General features: G+C 27.4%; 1 protein-coding gene across 7 annotated transcripts in view; it reads right to left on the reverse strand.

Moving 5' to 3' along the window:
- Pkn (serine/threonine-protein kinase N) overlaps nucleotides 1-22,111 on the reverse strand; it is a 209,851-nt gene that overhangs the window by 96,187 nt on the left and 91,553 nt on the right. The window contains exon 1 of one of the 7 annotated variants that reach the window (XM_075311987.1): nucleotides 10,929-10,955. The exons of 4 other annotated variants lie outside the window; for them this stretch is intronic. The gene's annotated coding sequence lies outside the window, so the exon portion shown is untranslated. Of the gene's footprint in view, nucleotides 1-10,928; nucleotides 10,956-22,111 lie in introns of those variants that run through there. 2 more of the 7 variants (XM_075311988.1, XM_075311989.1) reach the window with 2 other exon arrangements.

Raw genomic sequence — 22,111 nt, forward strand, 5'->3', positions numbered from 1 at the left:
AGAAAACAAAAAAAAAAAAAAACCAAAGCAAAATTAATATTTAAGTCACGTAGGAATTTTTATTTATCATTCACTATTTTATAAAAATTGTGAGAATTTAAACATTTGTCCAGGGTGGATAAGGTAAAATACAAAAAAGTAAAAGTTGAAGCCGATGACAATGTCTTTGGAATTTTTTTGTTTTTAATTGTGAAAATGACAAAACTTGCAATGTCATGGATTTTTTTAGAAATCAATGAGTCCAACAGAATGGGAAGAAAAAGAAATTAATTTACAATAAAATAAAAAATATTAAAAAAACAAAAATGTATCTAAAGCACAGTTTCTACACATGCCAAAAAATAATATACCAAAAATTTGAAAAAAAATTACCACAAATCAACCAAATTTAAAAAATTTTCAAAATTTTATTTCTATAGAAAATTTAGACCAAATTTTATTTCTATAGAAAATTTTGTCAAAATTTTATTTCTATACAAAATTTTGTCAAAATTTTATTTCTATGGAAAATTTTGTGAAAATTTTATTTCACTAGAAAATTTAGTCATAATTTTATTTCTATAGAAAATTTAGTCAAAATTTTATTTCTATTGAAAATTTTGTCAAAATTTTATTTCTATTGAAAATTTTGTCAAAATTTTATTTCTATTGAAAATGTTGTCAAAATTTTATTTCTATTGAAAATTTTGTCAAAATTTTATTTATATAGAAAATTATACAGAAAATTTTATCACAATTTTATTTATATAGAAAATTTTGTCAAAATTTTATTTATATAGCAAATTTTGTCAACATTTTATTTCTATACAAAATTTTGTCAAAATTGTATTTCTATGAAAAATGTTGTCAAAATTTTATTTATATAGAAAATTTTTTGTAAATTTTATTTCTATAAAAAATTTTGTCAAAATTTTATTTCTATAAAAAAAAAATTGTCAAAATTTTATTTCTATAGAAAATTTCGTCAAAGGGAATCTTTATCATAACAATGAATTTCAAGTTTTCCATTTTTTTTGTTTGTTTTTGTAATTAAAAATATTTATTTAAAAATTGTCAACGTATTGTTGCCCTCCTACACGCAAAGAAAAAAAACGTTTGGAAAACGTGTACCGAAAACGTTTTTCTTTTGTTAGAGTTTTTTTGAATTGCTTCGAAAATTTTAAACTTTTATCACCAAAAAAATTCGTTTGTTACAAAGTTTTTATTTTTTCAATAAAAAAAGTTATTTTTGAAACAACAACAGAGTCCATTTCGTTTATATCAAACACTCTTCTTTTCTGACTTTTGGTCTTTAATAAAACACATTTTACAGTTCAAAATTTAATATAGTACAATGTAAAGTTGAGCAGTTTTTTCGGAATCTTCGGAACATATGTAGAATGTATGTAAAAAAAAAAAAAACTTTGGTTGAAGCAGGGATCGAACCCACGACCCTTGGCATGAGAGTCAGACGTAGCAACCACTGCTCCACGGTGCCAAACTAAATGTTCGTTTCTGTTAAATAAACTTTGTTTATTCGGTTCGTGGGCGCCGCAAGCTATGCTATATAAATATAACTTATATGGATATTTATCTCTTGATGACCATAACAGGTACATAGCTCTGTGGTTAGTGTGTTGGCTTACAAAGTGCATGGTCCGCGGTTCGATTCTCCGTCCAGGCGAAAGGTAAAAAAATTTTAAAAAATTATAAAATCGTATAATTTCTTCTACATTGTTTGTATTACAGAAAAAGGTGCTAAGAACTAAAAATCTTCGTGGAAGTGAGAAAGATGTGAGGGAAAATGCAATTAGCCAGAAAAAAATTTTTTTTGAGTTAGTCTTTATGAAATTGTTTTTACATCCTGGAAAAGAATAAACGTTTATCACAAAAAGTATATACTTTTCTTCCAAATACACTTCCTTACAGCGAAAAGCAAATGAGAAACGAACTTTGTTTGTCTAAAATTTCGTTTGGGAGGAAAGAATTATTTTTTTGCGTGTATAGGAGTCTGAGGGTTCTATGAAATTAAAATCATTTTATTTTAAAATTCACTCTTATTAATATTAAGAACAGAAACTTTGTCTTGATTACGTTTAAAATTTGACTAGTTATCTTATTATGGTCCCATATACAATATTTTGGAGAATGTGTATACACTGAAATAAGAAAACCATTCCCGTTTCCAAAGATTTTGTCTTTACTTTAAAAAATTTGGTATTGATTCCGAGCCAAAGAAGCGCAGAATACAAGTAAGGATACTTTTAAGACACAATTCTCTTTTAAATTTGGGTTTTGTGTACTTGCTCCTAGGAAGCAAATTTTAATTTTTCTTTTTTCAGATTTTTTTCTTTATATGCTATCAAAGTCATTTAAAAACGAATTAACGACAACGTTATTTTCCAAATTTAGACTCGACTCCAGTAGAAATTATGCTATGTTTCATGTAAAAACGTCTTTAAAATAAAGTGGTGTATCCTATGTGTCCTATTTTGCAACGATATTTTTATTTGTAGTCAAGATGCAAAAAAACAACAAATTTAAAGACAATTTCATTAATTTTAAAGAATTTTTCTGAATTTTTAAAGTCAAGTTAAGTTTACCCCAAAAAAATTGTCTTTCCTGTTATGATACCCATTTTTAAGTCAAATCACTTAATTATAAGGACAATACGACTTCATTGAAAAGTTTATCGACTTTTGGACATAGAAAAAATGTTAGAGAAATACATCTTTTATGCTAAGCAAAATTGACAATCGTATTTTAAAGACATGAAATCTTTGACCTCACGACAATATTTTGTTCAGTGTAGACTTCACGTGTCAATTTCAAATATTTCACTTTTTTGTTATATGACCTATATTATTTTTAATTAATTTTGTAACATTTTATGATAAATGTTTATCTTAAATGTCCCATAAATTTCACACATTTTTTAGGCGCATTTTTGCACTTAAAAACGTTAAACGTCCATCTTATCTTATCTGTTGGATCTATTAAATCATAGCGTTGAATGAAAACGGCAACGGCAACGAAAAATTCAATATCATGCCAAATGTAAGCAACACAAAAATTTCATAAACCTATTTCGTGTTGAATGTCAAATGTAATAATTTCACACCTTTACTACGTCAAGGTTGATAAGCTCAAATTAGTCATTGTTAATGATGGATAGATATTTAGGTCTCTAGAAACTATTATTAATATTTATTCTTATGTTGCCAAGGGAATTTTGTATTTGGAAAGGTTAAATAAAATTAAATTAAATAGAATGTATTCTTTCTTTATTTCGTGGATCGAGTATAACACTCACAAATTAATTGGGTTATATTTAAATTTAAATAAATATAATTAATTTTATATTAATCCACTTAATTTTATATTAATTGTACATTTGCAACTTTACTACAATTTTTTGTGTGCAATTTTTTACTAAATATTAATAAGTCACTAGATTTTACTATAGATTTTTTTCTATAGATAACCTTAAAAACAAAAGTGAAATCCATAAAAATTCATTTAATATTCCAACTGATTCTTGACCACAATTTATCAAAATGCTAATAAAAAAGTTTTTTTGTTGTGGCTTTAAAGCCCAACAACACAACCTATGCATTAAAAATAAAATAAAACAATAATGACGAGTAGCTACGATGGTAACACTCTATAAATATTAATGAATTTGACAAGATATTCTATAATTAGACTGGACTGGCAGCGTGAGAGGAGAGAGAACGAAAACGACAACAAAATAAACGATTTGTTTGGCTTGGACAATAACAACAACAGCAACAACAAATGGGGCACGCCTAAAGGTAAACAGCAGCACACGCTCTTACCTTGTTGATTGATTCGTTCAATTCGTTTTGTTTTTGGCTCAATCTTCATGGGCATCAGGTGTTGATTTGGTGGGCTATTCATTTCTCATATGATACGGACGGACTAACTTTGAATAAAATATTCCATATAAATAAAGGTAATCGGACTATTGACCCATTTTGGGACATCAAAAAATATTTAATAAATTACAGAATAAAATAGTATGCCTATGGTTAAAGAGAATAGGACTTTGAGAGTTTGCTTAACCACAACTAACGAGTATTAGAAAAAAAAAAAAATTGCCCATTATGAGTGTCTGCAAAGCGTCTCTCTCTTTCACACACACATATGTCTCCCTCCCCTTTTTGTCTGAATCAATCTAATTGATATTCTTCCTTGTTGGGTCTTTCGAATTTCATTCGTATAACGACTCTCTAAAAATATGTAGCTTTTCATTATTTCACTCACTTTAAATCGTTAGAATTCCCCAAATAACAAAGAAATAAAAAACAAAACAAAAAATATGTAGATAAAAATACTTTCTATCATGATGACATTTTTAGCATCTACCATTCCCTACTCTCATCTCTTATGGTGGTCTCTCACTCCCACTCTCCCTGTTCAATGCTCTTATTACCCATCACCACATAGTGGCAAGATATTATTCTTGTTGTTGTTGTTGTGTCTCAAAGCTGATTGCTTTGATTAATGAACTGGAATTGTCAAAAGTGCCAGGGGAAGTCAATTAAAAGTAATTAAATGCCGCATGAATTGATTTTCAATTATTTGCCTGCCACCGATCATCATCATCGTGAGACAGAAACACAGACTCACACACACACACAAACACTTACATTTTATAATTGCATGAATTCAAGTCTATCGAAAGGGTTAAAAAGAAAGCAAAGAGCGAAAGGCATTTTGATTTAAAGATCTGTCGATTTCAATAAAATCGTTGAAATATTTCCATAATAAAAAAGAAAAAACAAAATTGTATCCAAAAGATTTTATACAATAGTTTTCTATGGAATTGGAAGCTAAACAAAGAAAACCCAAATGGAAACAATATATAATAAGATTTTTTTAATATCCCTTATTTGAATTAAGTGAATATAAATATTAGTGTATGTTGATTTATTTTATTTAAATAAATATTTTGTTTTGTTTTTATTTCACATAAAGAAAAAAATGCCACCATTATAAAATAAAAATATTAATAAAATTTATATAAATATTTAATTAATAGATCAAGGAAACTTTCTCATATTTGCGAAATTCTAACAAAATTATAGTCATTTTCAGAAACTAAAATAGAGTGAACTTGAACCATTGGAGGATTCATTTTTATACCCTGCGCCACACTGTGGAACAGGGTATTATAAGTTAGTGCATATGTTTGCAACACCCAGAAGGAGACGAGATAGACACATGGTGTCTTTGGCAAAAATGCTCAGGGTGGGCTCCTGAGTCGATATAGCCATGTCCGTCTGTCCGTGAACACATTTTTGTAATCAAAATCTAGGTCGCAGTCTTAGTCCAATCGACTTCAAATTTGGCACAAGTATGTGTTTTGGCTCAGAATAGATCCCTATTGATTTTGGAAGAAATCGGTTCAGATTTAGATATAGCTCCCATATATATATATATTTCGCCCGATATGGACTACTACGGTCCCAGAAGCCAGAGTTTTACCCCAATTTGGTTGAAATTTTGCACTAGGAGTACAATTAGTAGTGTAGTCAAGTGTGCCAAATTTTATTGAAATCGGTTCAGATTTAGATATAGCTCCCATATATATCGTTCGCCCGATTTACACTCATATGACCACAGTGGACAATCTTTTACTCCGATTTAATTGAAATTTTGCACAGGGAGTAGAATTAGCATTGTAGCTATGCGTGCCAAATTTGGTTGAAATCGGTTCAGATTTAGATATATCTCCCATATATAGCTTTCGCCCGATTTACACTCATATGACCAGAGAGGCCAATTTTTAACTCCGATTTAGGTGAAATTTTGCACAGGGAGTAGAATTAGCATTGTAGCTATGCGTACCAAATTTGTTTGAAATCGGTTCAGATTTAGATATAGCTCCCATATATATGTTTTTCTGATTTCGGCAAAAATGGTCAAAATACCAACATTTTCATTGTAAATCGCCACTGCTTAGTCGAAAAGTTGTATAAATGACTTTAATTTTCCTAAACTTCTAATACATATATATCGAGCGATAAATCATAAATAAACTTTTGCGAAGTTTCCTTAAAATTGTTTCAGATTTAAATATTTCACATATTTATACCCTGCGCCACACTGTGGAACAGGGTATTATAAGTTAGTGCATATGTTTATAACACCCAGAATGAGACGAGATAGACACATGGTGTCTTTGGCAATAATGCTCAGGGTGGGTCCCTGAGTCGATATAACCATGTCCGTCTGTCCGTCCGTCCGTCCGTCCGTCTGTCTGTGAACACATTTTTGTGATCAAAGTCTATGTCGCAATTTAAGTCCAATCGCCTTCAAATTTGGCACATGTTCCTAATTTGGGTCAGAATAGAACTCTATTGATTTTGGATGAAATCGGTTTAGATTTAGATATAGCTCCCATATATATCTTTCGCCCGATATGGACTTATATGGCTGCAGAAGCCAGATTTTTGGCCGAATTTGGTTGAAATTTTGCACTAGGAGTACAATTAGTAGTAAAGTCAAGTGTGCAAAATTTGATTGAAATCGGTTCAGATTTAGATATAGCTCCCATATATATCTTTCGCACGATATGGACTAATATGGTCCTAAAAGCTAGAGTTTTGGCCCAATTTGGTTGAAATTTTGCACAGAAAGTAGATTTAGCATTGTAGCTATGCGTGCCAAATTTGGTTGAAATCGATTCAGATTTAGATATAGCTCCCATATATATCTTTCGCCCGATATGCACTTATATGGACCCAGAAGCCAGAGTTTTATCCCGATTAGCTTGAAATTTTTCACAAGGAGTACAATTGGTAGTATAGTCATGTGTGCCAAATTTGATTGAAATCGGTTCAGATTTAGATATAGCTTCCATATATATTTTTCGCCCGATATGGACTTATATGGCCCCAGAAGCCAGAGTTTGGGCCCAATTTGGTTGAAATTTTGCACTAGGAGTACAATTAGTAATATAGTCATGTGTGCCAAATTTGATTGAAATCGGTTCAGATTTAGATATAGCTCCCATATATATGTTTTTCTGATTTCGACAAAAATGGTCAAAATACCAACATTTTCCTTGTTAAATCGCCACTGCTTAGTCGAAAAGTTGTAAAAATGACTCTAATTTTCCTAAACTTCTAATACATATATATCGAGCGATAAATCATAAATAAACTTTTGCGAAGTTTCCTTAAAATTGCTTCAGATATAAATGTTTTCCAATATTTTTTTACTAAAATTGTGTTCACCCTAGTGCATTAGCCAACTTAAATTTTGAGTCTATAGATTTTGTAGAGGTCTATCAAATTCTGTCCAGATCGAGTGATATTTAAATGTATGTAAAGGGTGATTCTTTTGAGGTTAGGATTTTCATGCATTAGTATTTGACAGATCACGTGGGATTTCAGACATGGTGTCAAAGAGAAAGATGCTCAGTATGCTTTGACATTTCATCATGAATACACTTACTAACGAGCAACGCTTGCAAATCATTGAATTTTATTACCAAAATCAGTGTTCGGTTCGAAATGTGTTTCGCGCTTTACGTCCGATTTATGGTCTACATAATCGACCAAGTGAGCAAACAATTAATGCGATTGTGACCAAGTTTCGCACTCAGTTTACTTTATTGGACATTAAACCAACCACACGAATGCGTACAGTGCGTACAGAAGAGAATATTGCGTCTGTTTCTGAGAGTGTTGCTGAAGACCGTGAAATGTCGATTCGTCGCCGTTCGCAGCAATTGGGTTTGTGTTATTCGACCACATGGAAGATTTTACGCAAAGATCTTGGTGTAAAACCGTATAAAATACAGCTCGTGCAAGAACTGAAGCCGAACGATCTGCCACAACGTCGAATTTTCAGTGAATGGGCCCTAGAAAAGTTGGCAGAAAATCCGCTTTTTTATCGACAAATTTTGTTCAGCGATGAGGCTCATTTCTGGTTGAATGGCTACGTAAATAAGCAAAATTGCCGCATTTGGAGTGAAGAGCAACCAGAAGCCGTTCAAGAACTGCCCATGCATCCCGAAAAATGCACTGTTTGGTGTGGTTTGTACGCTGGTGGAATCATTGGACCGTATTTTTTCAAAGATGCTGTTGGACGCAACGTTACGGTGAATGGCGATCGCTATCGTTCGATGCTAACAAACTTTTTGTTGCCAAAAATGGAAGAACTGAACTTGGTTGACATGTGGTTTCAACAAGATAGCGCTACATGCCACACAGCTCGCGATTCTATGGCCATTTTGAGGGAAAACTTCGGAGAACAATTCATCTCAAGAAATGGACCGGTAAGTTGGCCACCAAGATCATGCGATTTGACGCCTTTAGACTATTTTTTGTGGGGCTACGTCAAGTCTAAAGTCTACAGAAATAAGCCAGCAACTATTCCAGCTTTGGAAGACAACATTTCCGAAGAAATTCGGGCTATTCCGGCCGAAATGCTCGAAAAAGTTGCCCAAAATTGGACTTTCCGAATGGACCACCTAAGACGCAGCCGCGGTCAACATTTAAATGAAATTATCTTCAAAAAGTAAATGTCATGGACCAATCTAACGTTTCAAATAAAGAACCGATGAGATTTTGCAAATTTTATGCGTTTTTTTTAAAAAAAAGTTATCAAGCTCTTAACAAATCACCCTTTATTTGGGACAAACCTTTATATATAGCCCCCAACACATTTGACGGATGTGATATGGTATCGAAAATTTAGATCTACAAAGTGGTGCAGGGTATAATATAGTCGGCCCCGCCCGACTTTAGACTTTCCTTACTTGTTTTAATTAATTTTTTAAAATTAAAATTAAAAATAAAGATTTTGGATTTTGAAATATCGTAAATAATTTGAATTTTTAAAAATAAACAATTATTTGTAAATGATTAGCTTTGTAAATGTATCGTACACTCAAAAAAAAGTGAACCCTATATTTCACTAAAGCTGATTTAATTCTCTTTTATTTCATGGAATTATTACGTTTTAAGAAAGTTTCCATGCCATTAACAATTTTTTGCGTACGTAAGTTAACTTAACTAAAGCAGAAGAAAAAATTATACACAATTGAAGTATAAAGATGAACTAAATTCGTGTCTCCCACAAAATAGTTCAGAATTCCTTAATATTTGTAAATTTTACCAAAAATGCGTCCATCATGAACTTCGTATGACACTAAAGACATTTTTGCAATTTTGAACTCCAATTTTTTCCTTCAAACTACGAAATTTTCATTAATAAGTGAAAAATAATAATTTTGTCTGATAAATCTTCTCAAATTTGTCGAAAATTTTTTACTTGTTTTTGCGAAATCGGAGCGACATCTGCGTTTATAATACTGTTTAGTTAAAATTTTCTACAATTAATCAAATTTTTCAACAATTAACTAAAATTTTCTTTCCTGGTGGGTTCACTGTTTTTTCAGTGTACAAAGAGGATGAAAATCCGATAAATAATACCCGTTTCCTACTTTTAATTTTATTGAGCCTAGATTTAAGGCTGGATAGCTCTCTAAAAAATTTCTTTTTTTTAGGGAAGCCGGTTTTTGCGCTCAAAATCAAAAGAGACTTGATGAAAAGAAGATCAAAATATTTGGACCCAGCAGAACAATGGGAAAAACAGATCGACCAAAATATTATTTATTACAAATTAATAAATGAATTGTAGTTTGATAAGAAATACAAGCGGGCGTTTTGGACGAGCAAATATTATACCTATTGTCAACACTGTTCCAAAGATGTTGTCTTTAATCTAATGATTTTGGTATTAATTCCGAGCCAAAGAGGCGGAGAATTTCGGTAAGAATACATTTAGATTAGGTTAGGTTAGGGGCTGCCCGATGTATCAAGCTCACTTCGACTATTCAGTCCATTGTGATACCACATTGGTGACCTTCTCTCTTATCACTGAGTGCTGCCCAATTCCATGTTAAGCTCAAAGAAAAGGGACCTCCTTTTTATAGCCGAGTACGAACGGTGTTCCACATTGCAGTGAAACCACTTAGATAAGCTTTGAAGCCCTCAGAAATGTCACCAGCATTACTGAGGTGGGATAATCCACCGCTGAAAAACTTTTTGGTGTTCGGTCGAAGCAGGAATCGGACCCACGATCTTGTGTATGCGATGCGGGCATGCTAACCATGGCACCACGGTTGCTCCCTCATATTTAATATAGAAATATTATCATTTCTTGCATACATTTTTTCAAAATCAAAACTTTTTTTAATACTCTACAAATTCTTATATGTTGCTTTTATATCTCTACATTATGGAAGAGATAAAATCATTTTTTTTTTAAATATAACAAACTCAAAGTCATAACGGGTAATTATACAAATATTTGAGAAAAAAAACTTATTTTGTTATCGCTCAGCACGCACGCACACACACATATACACTCACTCAAAGGTTAAGAAATTTTAAAAAAGATGAGTAATAATTTTTTTAAACACACATATTCAGATTGTTTTAATTTTATTTTTTATCAGATTTTTATTTATTTTAATTATATTTATTTTATAAAAATCTATCACTATTTTTCCTTAATTTCCTTTTATATTTCGTTTTCCTTTTGTATTTTCTTTGTGTTTGTGTTGTTTTGTTTTATTTTTACATAAAATTTAATTTTAATTTGTGGACCACTTCACTGCAAAGCAACCAACCGACCGTACTAAGAATGACGCGACAATCGATACAGTTCGATTTATTTTTATTTATTTTTAGCTCTTTGGTATTTATTTATTTTTTTTGTTTTATTATTTTTAGCTTTTTTTTTAATTTTCAAAAAAAAATACTGGTGGCTTTTGTATCATATTTTTTTTTTTGAATTTCCTTTAAAAAAAATTTCCTTAATACCACATTAGATTTTTTGTTTTATTTTTCTTTATGTTGATTAAATTTTTCATTTTTGTAATTTTCCACTATAAATGATTGAATTACATTTTTCAAAATATAACCGAGATTTATTTATTTAAAATCGTAACGCGGCATTTAAATATCCACAACTGCTAACGTTTCAAGTTTTCGGTAATCACTGAATGAACTTTGTAGGAAAATTTAATACCTTCTACACTTATTTGACAAGAAAGTAAAAAACAAAATCCAATAAAAAAATAATAACAATAATAAAATAAAAGCTCGTCACTTAACCTAACCGAACAGGTGAAATTGTAAAAAGAGAGAAGCTTTCAATTTTTTTTGTTTTGCTCCTGGTCTCAGAACAAATCCCACATTGTTTGGGTGAGAAAAAAACACACACAAAAAACAAAACACAGGCACTGACGACAATCCATAAGGGAGGGGGAGGCGTTGGTGTTGTGGCGACTACTGATGCCGGTGCGAAAGGTTTTCTGTTACTCTCGTCTCTCTCTCACTGTAGGTTTACTACTATGGTGGTTATCAATAGTGTTTTTTGTTGTTGTGGGTCTTGTTATTATTAATTTTAGCTTATAGTTTTGCTTTTTACTTGTTGTTTGTTTTTTTTTTTTTTTTCTCTACTATGTGCCTTTGTTATGGCCTTATCAGTTCCCTATTCTCAAAACATGGCTAAGTACATATTACAAACACAGGCTCCCACACATACACACGCACACACGCGAGCACTTGTTTATGGAGAACGATTAACTATGATAATAATAACAATAATAAACACAATAGCTCTTTCTCTCCTTCGGTGGTATTTTAAGCGGCTGTCGCCGCATTGATTCTAACTGCCCGTGTAAAGTGTAAATGAAGAATGAAATCGACGACATTGCTGCTGCTGTTGCTGCCAATACAAGGATGGAATGTTGTTTGTTATGCTAACGGTACTTTGATAATTAGTGTTAACGTATAGCTTGTGTTACGTTACGTTGCTTTGATATACAAAGGCATAGACATATTCAGAATATGCCATCAGTCAGTGACAATGGCAAGTCAAGGATTTCTGTTTTTTCTCCCTTCCTGCCTATTTTTATAACAAAACCAACAACAACAACAATAAATAGGTTTCGCACAGGCTTGTATGGAAACACAAGAAAAATCCCTTCAAAGAGAATATAAAACATCACACATTTTGGTTTTGGTTTAACATAATGATCTGATGTGGCACAGACATTAGATTTATAAAAGGAGAATGGCACAGTGGATAGATTTCAATAAAAAAATTTTAAACGAAATAAAAAATAAATAATTAATTAATTAACAAAGCATGACATTAAGAAATAAAACCCAAAATTAATCCTCTCCCCCCAGTGTGGATCTACTGAAGGCTATGGAAATTCATATTAGCCAGCGATGAAGAAGGTATAGCCAGGCTTGTGTAGATTGGTATCTGGCATTTTATTGTCAATATCAATATGAATCAGACAAATTGTTTTAAAATGTTAATTGATACGATTAACATTTTAATCCAAGTTAAAAGACTAAGTTAGTTAAAAATTTTTGGATTTTTTTTTTTTAAATTTTTAATTAAAAAATTAATTGCCACTAAGTCAGTTATGAAAGTGATTGAAAGTAGTTACGTTTCTAACAAATTAATTGAGTTTTGCAATCAACGCCAATTAAATTTTTAACTGAATCCATTAAAACAATAATTAAAACTTGCTAATGAAATTATTTTTTAATCAAGTATTTTTTATGCTCAATTAAAACTTTGATTGATACTATCATTTTCGTAATTGAAAACATTTCAATTAGAATTTTAATTGGATTGAACCTGATTTTTTCTGTGTAGGTTTTTGGTAAAATATAAAAAAATCTTCAATTTTCAAACGTTTCCTAACACATCCCATAATGAATAGAGAACCCTCATCATCAACTGATTAGGCACACAAAGCAGCAGCATATAAATGTGGGATGTCCTAGGAGACCATTAGTTGTTCAATCACGTATAGGAAAGAAGAACCTACAAACCAACTAACACGCTCACGCGCATCTCCCATGTACCTATTGCGTTTCACAGATTTTCTAAACTAATGAAAATTCATGGGCTAACGCGCCTGCATATGTATGAGTCAAACTTTAGTTTGGGCTATTGGTCTAGAATATTTTTTTTTTAATTAGAGTCTAACATCAAAAGAAGGCCAGATTTTTTTAATATTCTCCATAGTCTAACAATGGCTGAAAATAGAGTGATTGGGTCTATGCTAAGGCTCTGCATGTGTTTGCTTGAGTCCTTGAAGAGTGATTTAGATTTTATATTGGTTTTTTACTTTTTCTCCATATTTGTTTTTCGCCACTTTACATGCCATTGACTCGAATATGGCATAGAATAGAATATGAGGAAAAACCCAATACTCGACTAAAATACATTATTTATAAGGTTGTCGTAGGCGTATGAGTAATGTGCCCATCAAATAGTCACTCAATATGAGTGAGGTGCGTGGTGGTATGCGTGAAAATGCTCCCTCTCACAAGTTTAGAATTTAACATAAGTGATGTTAGGGTCTATTTTAAAACAAGGGCTTTAAAATATTAATACGAAGAATATTTAATGGGGAGGAATTGGTTTTATAGTAACAAATGATTCAATCATTTACAAAATTTTATTTCAATAGAAAATTTTCTCAAAAGTTTATTTCTATAGAAAATTTTCTCAAAAATGTTATTTCTATCGAAAATTTTTGCAAAATTTTATTTATATAGTACATTTTTGCAAAATTTTATTTCTATAGAAAATTTTGGCAAAATTTTATTTCTATAATTTTTTTTTCCAATCTTCAAAAATGTAAAAATTTTGCCAAAATTTTATTTCTATCGAAAATTTTGTCAAAATGTTATTTCTATAGATTTTTTTTTTAAAATTTACTTTCTATAGATTTTTTTTTTCAAAATTTAATTTCTATAGAAAATTTTTGCAAAATTTTATTTCTATAGAAAATTTTGTCAAAATTGTATTTCTATAGCAAATTTTGTCAACATTTTATTTCTATATAAAATTTTGTCGAAATTTTATTTCTATAGAAATGTTGTCAACATTTTATATCTATAGAAAATTTTGTCAAAATTGTATTTCTATCGAAAATTTTGTTAAAATTTTATTTCTATAGAAAATTTTGCCAAAATTTTATTTCTATAGAAAATTTTGCCAAAATTTTATTTCTATAGAAAATTTTGTCAAAATTTTATTTCTATAGAAAATTTTTGCAAAATTTTATTTCTATAGAACATTTTTGCAAAATTTTATTTCTATAGAACAGTTTTTTCAAAATTTTTGCAAAATTTTTTTTTATGCAACTTTTGTCAAAATTTTATTTCTATGGAAATTTTTTTGCAAAATTTTATTTCTAAAGAAAATTTTCTCAAAAATTTTATTTCTATAGAAAATTTTGTCAAAATTTTATTTCTATAGAAAATTTTGTCAAAATTTTATTTCTATAGAAAATTTTGTCAAAATTTTATTTCTATAGAAAATTTTATCAAAATTTTATTTCTTAGAAAATTTTGTCCAAATTTTATTTCTTAGAAAATTTTGTCCAAATTTTATTTCTTAGAAAATTTTGTCAAAATTTTATTTCTATAATTTTTTTAAATTTAATTGCGATATTTTTTTCAACATTTAATTTCTATAGAAAATTTTTGTAAAATTTTTTTCAATAACAACTTTTGTCAAAATTTTATTTCTATGGAAATTTTTTAAAATTTTATTTCCATAGAAAATTTTGTCAAACTAAAATTTGTTTCTATAGAAAATTTTGTTAAAATTTTATTTCTATAGAAAATTTTGTCAAAATTATATTTCCATAGAAAATTTTCTGAATGTTTTATTTCCATAGAAAATTTTGTCAAACTAAAATTTGTTTCTATAGAAAATTTTGTTAAAATTTTATTTTTATAGAAAATTTTGTTAAAATTTTATTTTTATAGAAAATTTTGTCAAAATTATATTTCCATAGAAAATTTTCTCAAAGTTTTATTTTTATAGAAAATTTTGTACAAATTTTATTTCTATTCTGATTATTTTATTTCTATAGAAAATGTTGTCAAAATGTAATTTCTATAGATTTTTTTCAAAATTTATTTTCTACAGATTTTTTTCAAAATTTAATTTCTATAGAAAATTTTTGCAAAATTTTATTTCTATAGATAATTTTGTCAAAATTTTATTTCTATGGAAAATTTTTGCAAAATTTTATTTCTATAGAACATTTTTTGCAAAATTTTATTTCTATAGAAAGTTTTGTCACAATTTTATTTCTATAGAAAATTTTTTTAAAATTTAATTTCTATAGAAAATTTTGTCAAAATGTTATTTTTATAGTTTTTTTTTTTTTCAAAATTTAATTTCTATAGATTTTTTTTTTTTTTTCAAATTTATTTATATTTTTATTTCTATAGAACATTTTTGCAAATTTTATTTCTATAGAAAGTTTTGTCAAAAATTTTATTTCTATTGAAAATTTTGGCAAAATTTTATTTCTATAGAAAATTTTGTCAAAATTTTATTTCTATAGAAAATTTTGTCAAAATTATATTTCCATAGAAAATTTTTTCAGTTTTATTTAATTTTGCAAATTTTTATTTCTAATGAAAATTTTGTAAAAATTTTATTTCTATAGAACATTTTTGCAAAATTTTATTTCTATAGAAAGTTTTGTCAAAAATCTTATTTCTATTGAAAATTTTGTCAAAATTTTCAATTCTGCAATGGTCATAATAAATTTAATAAACATAATTATTCTTCTTTTAGTTAAAATACTTGCACTCTACCTAATATAGGACAAGTCATAAATATTGACAACGTTTTATATGAAATTAAATTAATGTATGAATCTTCTAAAATATGATTTGTATTTTACCTCATATCGAACATCTCCCAATAAACCCTTAAAGTAAATAATTCCACAAAAGCTTCAATAAAAACAGTATTTGTTGGTATTTATCATCTGCAAACATAATTCATAAAATTTTATTTCTATGGAAATTTTTTAAAAATTCTATTTCCATAGAAAATTTTGCCAAACTAAAATTTGTTCCTATAGAAAATGTTGTTAAAATTTTATTTCTATAGAAAATTTTGTCAAAATTATATTTCCATAGAAAATTTTCTCAAAGTTTTATTTATATAGAAGATTTTGTACAAATTTTATTTCTATAGAAAATTTTGTCAAAATGTTGTTTCTATAGATTTTTTTCAAAATTTAATTTCTATAGATTTTTTTTTTTTCAAAATTTAATTTCTATAGAAAATTTTGTCAAAATTTTGACTCTATGAAAAATTTTTGCAAAATTTTATTTCTATAGAACATTTTTGCAAAATTTTATTTCTATAGAACAGTTTTTTCAAAATTTTTGCAAAAATTTTTTTTATGCAACTTTTGTCAAAATTTTATTTCTATGGAAATTTTTTTGCAAAATTTTATTTCTATAGAAAATTTTCTCAAAAATTTTATTTCTATAGAAAATTTTGTCAAAATTTTATTTCTATAGAAAATTTTGTCAAAATTTTATTTCTATAGAAAATTTTGTCAAAATTTTATTTCTATAGAAAATTTTATCAAAATTTTATTTCTTAGAAAATTTTGTCCAAATTTTATTTCTTAGAAAATTTTGTCCAAATTTTATTTCTTAGAAAATTTTGTCAAAATTTTATTTCTATAATTTTTTTTAAATTTAATTGCGATATTTTTTTCAACATTTAATTTCTATAGAAAATTTTTGCAAAATTTTTTTCAATAACAACTTTTGTCAAAATTTTATTTCTATGGAAATTTTTTTAAAATTTTATTTCCATAGAAAATTTTGTCAAACTAAAATTTGTTTCTATAGAAAATTTTGTTAAAATGTTATTTCTATAGAAAATTTTGTCAAAATTATATTTCCATAGAAAATTTTCTGAATGTTTTATTTCCATAGAAAATTTTGTCAAACTAAAATTTGTTTCTATAGAAAATTTTGTTAAAATTTTATTTTTATAGAAAATTTTGTTAAAATTTTATTTTTATAGAAAATTTTGTCAAAATTATATTTCCATAGAAAATTTTCTCAAAGTTTTATTTTTATAAAAAATTTTGTACAAATTTTATTTCTATTCTGATTATTTTATTTCTATAGAAAATGTTGTCAAAATGTAATTTCTATAGATTTTTTTCAAAATTTATTTTCTACAGATTTTTTTCAAAATTTAATTTCTATAGAAAATTTTTGCAAAATTTTATTTCTATAGATAATTTTGTCAAAATTTTATTTCTATGGAAAATTTTTGCAAAATTTTATTTCTATAGAACATTTTTTGCAAAATTTTATTTCTATAGAAAGTTTTGTCACAATTTTATTTCTATAGAAAATTTTTTTAAAATTTAATTTCTATAGAAAATTTTGTCAAAATGTTATTTTTATAGTTTTTTTTTTTCAAAATTTAATTTCTATAGATTTTTTTTTTTTTTTCAAATTTATTTATATTTTTATTTCTATAGAACATTTTTGCAAATTTTATTTCTATAGAAAGTTTTGTCAAAAATTTTATTTCTATTGAAAATTTTGGCAAAATTTTATTTCTATAGAAAATTTTGTCAAAATTTTATTTCTATAGAAAATTTTGTCAAAATTATATTTCCATAGAAAATTTTTTCAGTTTTATTTAATTTTGCAAATTTTTATTTCTAATGAAAATTTTGTAAAAATTTTATTTCTATAGAACATTTTTGCAAAATTTTATTTCTATAGAAAGTTTTGTCAAAAATCTTATTTCTATTGAAAATTTTGTCAAAATTTTCAATTCTGCAATGGTCATAATAAATTTAATAAACATAATTATTCTTCTTTTAGTTAAAATACTTGCACTTTACCTAATATAGGACAAGTCATAAATATTGACAACGTTTTATATGAAATTAAATTAATGTATGAATCTTCTAAAATATGATTTGTATTTTACCTCATATCGAACATCTCCCAATAAACCCTTAAAGTAAATAATTCCACAAAAGCTTCAATAAAAACAGTATTTGTTGGTATTTATCATCTGCAAACATAATTCATTATTTTTCCTTGAAATGATTATTCAACAGGTTGGAATAGTTACGCCATAAAAGGATATGGGGAAATAAGCAAAAATTATACAAGAATATAAATGCACAAACGCACAACTCACTCATTATTATCAACCTTTTTGTGAGTGCGTGTATTTGCAGTCATATAAACACCACAATACAGACAATGAGATTATGGTGCGACAGACCTACGATATGGTCGCGAAGAACTAAGTCAGCAATGGTGGTCGTAGATAAAAAAAAAATATTTCTTGTATATGAAGAATCAGAGTCTATTACAATAACAATGAACATATCAACGTAGTCGTCATCAGTATTTAAGGTGTGTGTATGTGTGCTGGTGGTATTTTTGTTCTATTCTTCCTTTGGTATAAAAAAATAAAAAAAAAAAATATTGTGATAATTATAGAACATATCACGTCGGCAGCGGCTGCGATGTTAACGTTGTCAACAGTTTATACACAGACAGAGGCGGCATATAGAATCTCCCAAACCGAATGAACACGTTCATGTTTATCAAGTGACAACAAGTGCTGTAAGGGCATTCATTTCCACATGAAATGAGGCAAATCAAACACACACTCACTCACACACACAGACATGGTGATGAGAAGGCAATCATGAGAAGGCAATCAGACAAGAAGAGAGGTAATAATAAATTCTGTAAAAGAGTTCCATATGTGAAAGGATATTACATTCAAGGGAATAGAATATTTTTATTTTATAATTAAATAAAAAATATAAAAAAAAATTGAAAATCATCACATATAATTAAATGGAACTTCATTTAACTGATCCGCATATATGTGAGATTTTTTATTTTCTTAGAAATTCCTATGAATATCACACACAATTAAAAATGACAGATATACCATGAAAATGTGTGCATTTCGGCAATGGACATTTATTAACCCAGCAAAAAAATTTGGAAGTTCTTCCAAAGGCACAACTTTAAAAGCACTTCCAGAAGATGCACTCCCAACGATGTTCTTTATATTAACTACACGCAGAGAAGGAATATGATCACCTCAAACATGTTTCAAGAGCAAAATGTTATTTTTGTATGGTGACCATGTAACATGTTTGTCACTAAAATGTGATTTTCTCGTCAAATATAACCTGCTTGCCGAAATCAAATACATGATTTCCGAGAAAATAACATGGTTGCGAAAACCATGTTACATGGTCACCACCCAAAAATAACATTTTGCTCTTAAAACATGTTTGAGGTGATCATATACCTTCTCTGGGTGTACCCAGGAAGTTCTTTTAATTCAATTTTTTATGACTTGGTTTTTTCATACTTTTAATGGGTAATTTTAACTTTTTTGTTTCAAATACACTGAAAAAAATATTGTCGTGAGGTCAAAGATTTCATGTCTTTAAAATACGAATACAAATTTTGCTTAGCATAGAAGACGCATTTCTCTAAAATAAAGTTATTTTCCTGTACAAAAGTCGATAAACTTTTCAATGAATTCATATTGTCCTTATAATTAAGTGATTTGACTTAAAAATGGGTATCTTAACATGAAAGGAAAAATGTATAGGCTAAGGCCAACTTGACTTTAATAATTCAGAAAAATTCTTTAAATTTAATGAAATTGTCTTTAAATTTGTTGTCTTTTTGCATCTTGACTACAAAGCATAAAATAGTTCAAATATAGGACATGTTTTTCAAAACTTTATTTTAAAGAAGTTTTTTACTTCAAACATAGCATAATTTCGACTGGAAGTCGAGTCCCAATTTGGAAAAAAAGTTGCCGTTAACTCGTTTTTAAAGGACTTTGGTAGCATATGAAGAAAAAAAGCTGAGAAAGCGAAAAATTAAAAGCAAGTACACAAAACCTAAATTTAAAAGAGAATTGTGTCTTAAAAGTATCCTTGCTTGTATTCTCCGCTTCTTTGGCTCGGAATCAATACCAAATTTTTTAAAGTAAAAACAAAATCTTTGGAACCGAGTATGCTTTTTTTTTCAGTGTAGGGTAAAAACAGAGTAAGAATTCATAAAATGGTACAAATCATTTAAATTTTGTCAAAAAAAAAAATGCTAAATAATTTCTGAAAAAATTGAGAATTTTTTAAAATATTTGAGGTCAAACATTTCCGACAAGCATTACAATCCATTAAAAATTATAAAAAATTATAAAAATTATTTATTTGACAAAATATGACAGAATTTTTTAATTTACATCCAAAACATTAAATTCGGATAACACCTAAAGAAGTGATGCAAATTCAGTACAACGGCTGTTGAAATGGAGGACTTCCGTCCTATGACAAGCCCATGTTAAATTCATCGCTTCTGCGTCAATTTTGCACCACTTCCGGATCCAAAAAGAACATTTTCATAACTTTTTGGGCGACATTTTTTTTGCTGGGAAATTAACAATTATTGTCTTAGATCAACACACACGCACACTGAACGGAGAATGGACACTCAAATGACACCAAAACCCAGAACAGAGACCCAATAAAAACATAAATGATTTGAAAATCGAATCAAGTGGAATAGGCACAATGTGACATGAGGCTATTTAGGGAAGAAGCAAAAATAATAACGATGGATAATTAGAATAACATAAAAAATCAAAGAAAAATACGACAATAAAATTGGGCAATTACGCCAAAAAGTGGGTTAATTACGCCAAAAAGTGAATCCTACCAAAGAATTTTGTCAACATTTTATTTCTATAAAAAATTCTGAAAATTCTATTTCTATAGAAAATTTTATTTCCTATTTATTGTTTTGATATCAGCTTTAAAACCATTGCGTTGACTAAACTACAAGTGTAGCTTAACCAACAGAGGAAAAGAATGTTTGTCAAATTTATTTGGGCAAAGCCCTATAGACTGCAATATGATGGACGCACGTTTCGGAATTACCACATTCCTCAACAGCATCCTCTACTTGCAGCAAAACTATCAACCAATTATCAGAATAAATTCGGGTAGTTCACCAAACCCAAAATGAACCACACTTGAACCTTTCGCAAAAAGGTTTATGATAGTGGACTTTTATTTCTATAGAAAATTGTTTGAAAATATTACTCCTATAGAAATTTTTCTGAAAATTTTATTTCTATATAAAATTTTTTACAAATTTCTATTTGTACAATTTTTTTTTTTTGTAAAATCTATAGAAATTTTTTACAAAATTTTATTGATATAGAAATATTTCTCAAAATTTTATTTCTATAGAAAAATTTCTGAAAATTTTATTTCTGTAGAAAATTTTCTGAAAATTTTATTTCTATAGAGTATTTCCTAATTTTTTTTCTATAGTAAATTTTCTGAAAATTTTATTTCTATAGAAAATTTTCTGAAAATTTTCTCAAAATTTTATTTCTATAGAAAATTTTCTGAAAATTTTATATCTATAGAAAATTTTCTGAAAATTTTATATCTATAGAAAATTTTCTGAAAATATTATATCTATAGAAAATTTTATTTCTATAGAAAATTTCCTAAAAATTTTATTTCTATAGAAACTTTTCTGAAAATTTTATTTCTACAGAATTTTTTTTCAAAATTTTATTTCTATACAAAATTTCCTCAACATTTTATTTCTATACAAAAATTTATTTGTATAGAAAATTTTTGCAAAATTTTATTTCTATAGAAAATTTTCTGAAAATTTTATTTCTATAGAAAATTTTCTGAAAATTTTATTTCTATAGAAAATTTTCTGAAAATTTTATTTCTATAGAAAATTTTCCGAAAATTTTATATATATAGAAAATTGTATTTCTATAGAAAATTGTCTGAAAATGTTATTTCTATAGAAAATTTTTGCAAAATTTTATTTCTATAGCAAATTTTGTCCAAATTTTATTTCTATAGGAAATTTTGTCAAAATTTTTATTTCTATAGAAAATTTTCTGAAAATTTTATTTCTATAGAAAATTTTCTGAAAATGTTATTTCTATAGAAAATTTTATATCAATAGAAAATTTTCTGAAAATTTTATTTCTATAGAAAATTTTCTGAAAATTCTATTTCTATAGAAAATTGTCTGAAAATGTTATTTCTATAGAAAATTTTTGCAAAATTTTATTTCTATAGAAAATTTTTTGAAAATTTTATTTCTATAGAAAATTTTCTGAAAAATTTATTTCTATAGAAAATTTTCTGAAAATTGTATTTCTATAG

Source organism: Haematobia irritans, chromosome 5 (assembly GCF_050003625.1).
Source record: "Haematobia irritans isolate KBUSLIRL chromosome 5, ASM5000362v1, whole genome shotgun sequence".
NCBI classification, from domain to species: domain Eukaryota; kingdom Metazoa; phylum Arthropoda; class Insecta; order Diptera; family Muscidae; genus Haematobia; species Haematobia irritans.